The sequence below is a fragment of the Macaca mulatta genome, chromosome 2 (assembly GCF_049350105.2).
Source record: "Macaca mulatta isolate MMU2019108-1 chromosome 2, T2T-MMU8v2.0, whole genome shotgun sequence".
Classification (NCBI taxonomy): domain Eukaryota; kingdom Metazoa; phylum Chordata; class Mammalia; order Primates; family Cercopithecidae; genus Macaca; species Macaca mulatta.
Window position 1 is genome coordinate 99,662,400 of NC_133407.1, and position 9,180 is coordinate 99,671,579.

At 43.0% G+C, this 9,180-nt stretch overlaps 1 long non-coding RNA gene across 1 annotated transcript; it reads left to right on the plus strand.

The window, feature by feature from the left end:
- Positions 1 to 5,315: 5,315 nt before the first annotated feature.
- Positions 5,316 to 9,046, plus strand: LOC144339115 (uncharacterized). Its single transcript, XR_013413787.1, has 2 exons — positions 5,316 to 5,382; positions 8,815 to 9,046. It is a non-coding gene; the product is annotated as an uncharacterized LOC144339115 (long non-coding RNA).
- Positions 9,047 to 9,180: the final 134 nt, after the last annotated feature.

Here is a 9,180-nt window from a genome sequence, read left to right on the forward strand (position 1 = left end):
CTTTTGATTGGAGAGTTTAGTCCATTTATATTCAATGTGATTATTGACAGGTGAGGGCTTACTCCTGCCATTTTGTTATTTGTTTTCTGGTTGTTTTGTGGTCTTCTCCTCCTTCTTTCCTTGATTTTGTCTTCCTTTAAGTGAAGGTGACTTTCTCTGGTGATATGTTTAATTTCTTGCTTTTGTATCTGTGGTATGTTTTTTGAGTTGATACCAAGAGGTTTGCAAATAATATCTTATAACCTATTATTTTAAACTGATGACAACTTAACACTGATTGCATAAACAAGGAAACAAACTAACAAACAAGCAAAGAGAAAACTAATGAAAACTCAGCAGTTTATCTTCATCCCTCTACTTCAACCCTCTACTTGTTGTTTCTATTTATATCTTATTGTGCTGTCTAGGTCTTGAAAAGTTATTGTAGTTATTACTTTTGATTGGCTCATTGTTTAGTCTTTCTACTCAGGATATAAGTAGTTTACCCATCACAATTACAGTGTTATAATATTCTTTTCTTTTCTTTTTTTTTTTTGTTTTTTTTTTGTTTTTTGAGATGGAGTCTTGCTCTGTTGCCCAGGCTGGAATGTAATGGATGATCTTGGTTCACTGCAACTTCCATCTCCCAGATTCAAGCAATTCTCCTGCCTCAGCCTCCCAAGTAGCTAAGACTACAGGCATGTGCCACCACATCTGGCCAATTTTTGTAATTTTAGTAGAGTCAGTATTTCGCCATGTTGGCCAGGTTGGTCTCAAACTCCTGACCTCAAGTGATTCACCTGCCTTGGCCTCCCAAAGTGCTAGGATTACAGGTGTGAGCCACCACACCCAGCCTATTCTGTGCTTTTCTATGTAGTTACTATTCCCAGTGAGTTTTGTACCTTCAGATGATTTCTTATTGCTTATTAACATTCTTTTCTTTCAGATTGAAGAACTCCCTTTAGCATTTCTTATCGAACAGCTCTGGTGTTGATGAAATCCCTCAGTTTTTGTTTGTCTGGGATATTATTTCTCCTTTATGTTTGAGGGATACTTTCGCTGGATACACTATTTTGGGAGAAAAGTTTTTTCCATCAGCACTTTAAATATGTCATGTCACTCTCTTCTGGCCTGTAAGATTTCCACTGAGAAGTCCGCTGCCAGACATATTGGAGCTCCATTGTATGTTTTTGTTTTTTTTTTTTTTTTTTGAGACAGAGTCTTGCTCTGTCGCCCCGGCTGGAGTGCAGTGGCACAATCTTGGCTCACTGCAAGCTCCGCCTCCCAGGTTCATGCCATTCTCCTGCCTCAGCCTCCCGAGTAGCTGGGACTACAGGCGCCTGCCACCACGCCTGATTAATTTTTTGTATTTTTAGTAGAGACGGTTAGTGTTAGCCAGGATGATCTTGATCTCCTGACCTCGTGATCTGCCCACCTCAGCCTCCCAAAGTGCTGGGATTACAAGTGTGAGCCACCGCACCCGGCCTTGTTTTTTTGAGATGGAGTTTCACTCTGTCACCCAGGCCAGAGTGAGGTGGCATCATCTCAGCTCATAGCAACCTCTGCCCCCAGGGTTCAAATGATTCTCCTGTCTCAGGCTCCTGAGTAGCTGGAATTACAGGCGCCCACCACCACTGCCAGCTAATTTTTGTGTTTTTAGTGGAGACAGGGTTTCACCATGTTGGCCAGGCTGGTCTAGAACTCCTGACCTCAAGTGATCCACCTGCCTCAGCCTCCCAAAATTCTGGGATTACAGGCATGAGCCACAGTGCCCAGCCTCCATTGTATGTTATTTCTTTTTTATTTATTGCTACTTTTAAGATCCTTTCTTTCTCCTTGACCTTTTGGAGTTTGATTATTAAATGTCTTGAGGTAGCCTTATTTGGATTAAATCTGCCTGGTGTTGTGTAACGTTCTCATACTTGAATATTGGTATCTTTCTCTAGGTTTGGGAAGTTCTCTGTTATTATCCCTTTGAATAAACTTTCTATTCTTATCTCTCCCTCTCTACTGCCTCTTTAAGGCCAATAAATCTTAGATTTGCCTTTTGGAGGCTCTTTTCTAGATCTTCTAAGCATGCTTCATTCTTTTTTATTATTTTTTACTTTGTCTCCTATGACCGTGCATTTTTAAATAGCCTGTCTTCAAGCTCATTAATTCTTTCTTCTGCTTGATCAATTCTGCTGTTAAGAGACTCTGATAGACTGGTTACTGTGGCTCATATCTGTAATCCTGGCATTTTGGGAAGCTGAGGCAGGTAGATCACTTGAGTTTACAAGTTCAAGATCAGCCTGGGCAACATGGTGAAACCCTGTCTCCACCAAAAATACAAAAAGTTAACCAAGCATAGTGGTATGTGCCTCTGGTCCAACTACTCAGGAGGCTGAAGTGGGAGTGTCACTTGATCCCAGGAGGTAAAGGTTGCAGTGAGCCAAGATTGCACCACTGCACTCCAACCTGGGTGACAGAATGAGACCCCATCTCAAAACAAAACAAAACAAAAGAAGAGAGAGAGACTCTGCTATATTATTCTTCAGCATGTTCCTTGTACTTTTCAACTCTAGAATTTCTGCTTGATTCTTTTTAATTACTTCAATTTCTTTGTTAACTTTATCTGATAGGATTTTGAATTCCTTTCCTGTGTTATTTTGAATTTCATTGAGTTTCCTCAAAACAGCAATTTTGAATGCTCTGTCTGAAAGGTCACATATTTCTGTCTCTTCTTGATTGGTCACTGGTGACTTATTTAGCTCAATTGGTGAAGTAATGTTTTCTTGGATGGTCTTGATGCTATGGAGTTTGTTGGTATCTGGGCATTGAAGAGTTGGGTATTTATCGTAGTCTTCGAAGTCGAGGCTTGTTTGTACTAATCCTTCTTCAGAAGACTTTCCAGGCATTCAGAGGGACTTGGGTGTTGTGATCTAAATTTTTGATCACAGCAGCCATATCTGCATGAGGGGACACCCCAAGCCCAGTAATGCTGTGAATTTGCAGACTTGTGGAGGTACTGCCTTAGTGTTCTTAGACAGGATCTTGAAAAATTCACTGGATTACCAGGCAGAGACTCTTGTTCTCTTCCATTACTTTCTCCCAAACAAATGGAGTCTCTCTCTGCTGAGCTGCCTGGAGCTGGGGGTGGGGTGACATACATACCCCTATGGTTACAAACACTGGGACTATGCTGGTCAGGCCTGAAGCCAGCATGGCAATGGGTCTCAACCAAGGCCCTCAGTAACCTCTGCCTGGCTACCACCTATGTTTGTGCAAGGCCCTAAGGGATCTACCATTAGCAGGTGGCAAAGCCAGCCAGGCTTGTGTTCTTCTCTGCAGGGTAGCACATTCCTCCTGTTCCCAGGTGGGTCCAGAGATGTCTCCTGGGAGCCGGGGCCTGGAGTTCTATTCTACTGTGACTGAGCTTGTACCCAGGCTACAAGATGATATCCCACTCTTCCCTCCCCTTTCTACAAGTAGAGGAGTCTCTTCTCATAGCCACCATTGTCCCAGGTGAGTACTGCCTGGCTACTGCTGTTCACTCAAGACCCAAAGGCTCTTCAGTCAGCTTGCAGTGAATGCTTCTGGACATAGCACTCTCCTTTCAGGGCAGTGGGCTCCCCTTTGGTCCAGAGCAGGTCTAGAAATATCGTCCAAGAGCCAAGGCCTGGAATCAGGAAACCTACAAGCCTACCTGGTGCTCTACCAAACTGTGGCCAAGCTGGTACCTAAGCCACAAACGAGGTCCCTTTTATTCTTTTTTTTTTTTTTTTTTTTTCTGAGACGGAGTCTTGCTCTGTCACCCAGGCTGGAGTGCAGTGGCCGGCTCTCAGGTCCCTTTTATTCTTACCTCTCCTTTTCTCAAGCAGAAGGAACCTCTCCCCATAGCCGCTATAGTTTCAAATGTGCTGGGTTACACCTGAAGCCAGCACATCTCTGAGTCTCACCTAAGTCCCATGGTGAGTACTGCCTGGCTACCACTGCTGATTTTTCAGAGCCCAAGGGCTTTTTATTCAGCGGGTGATGAGAGTTGCCAGGACTGGGTCCTTCCCTTCAAGGCAGTGGGTTTCCTTTTGGTCCAGGGAGTATCTAGGAATATCATCCAGGAGCTAGGGCCTGGAATGGGAGCCTCAGAACTCTGCCTGTGCCCTGTCCTACTGTGGCTACACTGGCATCCACACTGCAAGGCAAAGTCGTCTTTATTCTTCTCTCTTTGCTCCTAAAGTAGAAGGAAGGAGTCTTTTCCCGGGCTGCCAGCTATGCTACTTGTGGTTGAGGGAGGGTTGGCATAAGCACTCCCTTGGACACCCTTAGCTAGTGTTTCACTAGGTCATATGGCCCCCATGTGCTCTGGCTCCAAGCCCAAGACAGCACCAGGATGTGCCTAGAAATTGCAGTGCTTGTGGTGTAGACTGCCTCTCCAGTTTATTTAGAACCACAGAGCACTTTAGCCCATGGTGGCAAGACTTGCTAGAACCCAAGTTCTGAGTGCTGGGATGGGTGATTCCCCTCTGGCTGGGGCTGGTCTAAACGCTTCCTCTGTGGTCGCCGCCTGAGTTCTGCCTGCTGTTGTTTTCTGTTGTGACAGGCAAGCACTGATTTCCACTGCAAAGTCCCACAATCACTGTGCTGTTCCTGCCTCAAGTGCACAGATTATCTCTCCATGCCTCATGGCTGGAGCTGGAGAATGGGAGATGAATGGCATAGCCAACACAAGACTGTCTTTTCAACTGTCTTCAGTGTCTCTTTCAGTGATATGAAGTTAAAATCAGGTATTGTAATCACTCACCTGATTTTTGGTTCTTACGGAGGTGCATTGTATGTGGATAGTTGTTCAATTTGATATTCTTGTGTTGAGGATAATTGGTGGAGGCGTCTATTTGGCCATCTTGCCCCACCTCCTTGCTATTATTATTTTGAACAAACTGTTATCTGTCAGATCAATTCAGAATAAGAAAAACAGGTCGAGCGCAGTGGCTCAGGCCTGTAATCCCAGCACTTTGGGAGGCTGAGGTGGGTGGATCACGAGGTCAGGAGTTCGAGACCAGCCTGGCCAATATGGTGAAACCTTGTCTCTACTAAAAATACAAAAATTAGCCAGGCGTGGTGGCATGCACCTGTAGTCCCAGCTACCTGGGAGGCTGCGGCAGAAGAATTGCTTGAACCTGGGAGGCGGAGGTTGCAGTGAGCCGAGATTGCACCATTGCACTGCAGCCTGGGCAACAGAGCAAGACTCTGTCTCAAAAAAAAAAAAAAAAAAAAAAAAAGAGAAAAGAGAAAGAAAAAGAAAACTTTATATTTTACCTTCACTTGTTCCTTCTCTAATGCCCTTCCTTTCTTTATGTAGATCTGAATTTCTGACCTATATAATTTTCTTCTGTCAGAAGAGCTTCTTTTAAAATTTCTTGCAAGGTAAGTCTACTGGTAACAAATTCTCTCAATTTTTGTTTGGGAATGTCTTTGAGTCTGTATTTGTCTTTCTTTTTTCTTTTTTTGGACTTAAAATCCAAGTATAAATGTTCTTCAGTCATTTAGTAAATTTCAAAGCCAAGTCACTAAGGACAGAGGCTAGCAATTTTCTTTCATCATTCACCAATAACAGACTATGTGTGGGGACAGTGGCCTTCATCAGCAGGTACCCTTTTTTGGTGAATGAATCTGATCATTCAGATGTGGAGCGAATGAAGTGTCTTCTTCGGTTTCAGACCCGGAATGCTCTTGATCTCCCTTTTGGGGTTCTGTGTCTCCCATCAGTTCTTGCAGAAACTTGAATTTAGATTTTAAAAAGATGCCATACAAAATACAGTGGATGCCCCCCTCATCACACACCATCAGCAGCAGGACAATCAACAGTGTGGCCATGAACATAGCAGATTAGCCCAATATTGTGCTATCTTGAGGGGAGGAGGGTAGTTGACTTAGGGCACCTGGCATGTACTGTGGAGGGAATGGGTGAGTAGGCAGATGGTATGTCCCAGGCTTCAGTGGTGGGTGCCTGGCATGGCAGGGCACCTCTTGTCCTTCACTTTTAAAAAAAAAGATTAAAAAATATATACATAGATGTACATATTTTGGGGATATATGTGATAATTTAATACATTCATACAATTTGTAATGATCAAATAAGTCTAATTAAGACATTTGTAATCCTAAATATTTGTATTTTCTTATGCTAGAAACATTTATTCTCTTCTAGCAATTTTTTAAAAACATTAAACATTTTTTTTTATAGATGGTGTCTCACTCTGTCACCCAGGTTAGAGTGCAATGGTGTAACACATCTCACTGCAGTCTCAAACTCCCAGGTTCAAGTGATCCTCCCATCTAGCCTCCTGAGTAGCTGAGACTACAGGTGCATACCACCATGCCGGGCTACTTTTTACAATTTTTTTTTTTGTAGACACCGAGTTTCACTATGTTTCCCAGGCTGGTCTCAAACTCCCAGGCTCAAGCAATCCTGCCTTGGCCTCCCAAAATGTTGGGATTACAGATGTGAGCCACCACACCTGGCCTTTTCTAGCTATTTTGAAATATACAATAGATTATTGTAAACTATAGTCACCATAATTATCTATTAAACATTGGGTCTTATTTCTCCTATCAAAGTGTGTATTTGTACCTATTGATCAACCTCTCTCTGTGCCCCCTCTCTCCTTCCCAGGCTCTGGTAACTACCAATCTATTCTCTATCTTCATGAAATACACTTTTTAAGCTCCCACATATGAGTGAGGGCATGTGATGTTTGTCTGGTTCTGATGCTTATTCTATTTCCTCAAACTGTATTTTTGCCTTTTAGTATGGCTTGTCATGTTTGTTTGTTTGTTTGTTTGTTTGTTTTTTGAAACCCAGATCTCATGTCTTGCATGTTGGGTTCAGGCAACTTGTCTTTTTAGTTTGTAGGTCTCTGGATCAAGTAAATCATAACCAAACCTGATGTGGAGACAAATTATCCTTCATGGACTTTGAGTTGGATATGGTTGTTTTTCTCCACTTAGGAGATGGTGTGCATATTTTGTCAGAATATTTGGTGATCCAGAAGGGTGGACTGTGGTGTTAGTAGGTCTGTCCACAGATTATTTTTATCTCTCTGTCAACCAGACACTTGGTAAGTTGTACCTCCTTCATCACTTGTGATTGGTGGGGCCACATTACCAGTTTTATTTTATTTTTTACTTTTTTTTTTTTTGACAGAGTCTCACTTTGTCGCCCAGGCTGGAGTGCAGTGACACGATCTCAGTTCACTGCAACATCTGCCTCCCAGGTTCAAGCAATTCTTGTGCCTCAGCCTCCCAAGTAGCTAGGATTACAGATGTACACCAGCACACCTGGCTAATTTTTATATTTTTAATAGAGATCAGGTTTCACCATGTTGGCTGGGCTTGCCTCGAACTCCTTACCTTAGGTGATCTGCCCGCCTCGGCCTCCCAAAGTGCTGGAATTACAGCAGTGAGCCACTGTGCCTGGCCACATGACCAGTTTTAGACAATGAGTTTTGAGAACTTACAATATGTATAACTTTAGGGCTGAACTTTTGCTTGATGAGATGAGACCTTCTAGAATTCTTTTTTTCTGTCTCCCATGATAACTAGCTATGTTTCTTCAGCTGATTGCTAAATGAATGCATGTGGAGCAATGTCCCAGCTGACCTGAAATGAACATGTGGTTTCAGTGAGAAATACACCTCTGTCATTTAAGCCATCATTGTCTGTGAGTTACTTGTTATCTTAGCATAATACAGCCTAACCTGACTGTTAACACAGCTTAACCTTACATCTTCTTTAGGTCTTAACTTACCTGTAGTGTTTTCCTCAAGGCCTTAAGATTGCACCCATACCCACCCCATCACTCTATCCCTTTCTCTACTTTATATTCCTCTACAACACCTATCTTAATATAACATCACGTAGTTTGCTCATTTATTTTATTATTCATCTCCTCCTGCCACCAGAATGTAAGCCCATGAAGGCAGCGATGGTCTGAGTTTGAGTTCCACTGAAAGTTGATCCTTGAGACAGGGGATATGGGGTTGGCTGTTCATTTGGGAGATGATCCTGAAGGGTATAAGAAAGGGAACTGGGGGAAAAAACCATAGAAAGTAAAATCAATAAAGGAGGCATTAGTAAACTTATTAGTGCTGTGGACAATTCTTTGGAGATCCTCTGAGAAGCCCTGTTGAGCTGAAATTCTCATACATTTCCTACCTAGAGATAGAAAAACTGGAGTATTGTCCCCAACTCCTGCCCATTGTTGAATGTAGGGAGGCTTAAATCTCTGGTACATTCAGACTGACTTGTGCATGGGCTGAGCAAGCTTGCCCCGTGCAGAGAAAGCCTTCTGGCCAAGAAGCAGAGGTAGACATAGTTCCTGTGCATAGAAACTGTCCAACACAGTTGCAGGTGTGTCAAGGGGACATGCAGTGGGGGCATCAACAGAATCTACCATAGAGATTTTCGCTTTTTATTTCCTGATGTGGCCCCAGCTCCTAAATACTGTTTGACAATTTCTAAATAGTGAACGAATGAATGAATGAGTACCCTATAGTGGGCGTTCACTGGATGTGTCCCCAGCATCCATTTCCCTTTTGGAATTAGCCCTTTCCCTTTTTTCCCTTGGGATGCCACCTCTCCCCATTTCTCAGCCTGCAGCTTTGGTTGGGATTGAACCGACATCTAGTTACTGGGTGTGGACTACCTCCCCATCCCCTACTCCAAAGACTTGATATAATCAACCTTTCTTACTCACCTCCCCCTCCCCACCACAGTGATCTGTTTAGGAATGGACACATGACCCATTTGCGACCAATGAGAGTGAATTTCAGGGTTTATTCTCTCTTTCTCTGTAAGGATGTGAGGTCTAGAAAAGCTGCAGCCATTTTGCCACCATGGGAAACCTGGGACATCTGAACTGACTCCATGAAGCCCAAAGACAAAGCTAATAAGAAGGCAGAGAGAAGAGGAAAAGAGTCTTGGTCTTTGAAAATATCTTTGGGAGCTGCTGGATCAAGTCTCACTTGAAGGTAGAACTAAATCTGCACTTTAAACTTACATATCCAATAAAAAGTTCTTTATGTGGTAAGCCAGTTTGAGGTGGACTTCCTGTCACTTATGGCTAAAAGAACCCTTGCTTATTCTATACCTAACTCAAGGTGTGTTGTGAGGTTTCAATAAAATAGCACTTAGTGAAGCAAGGTACACAAATAATACTCAATG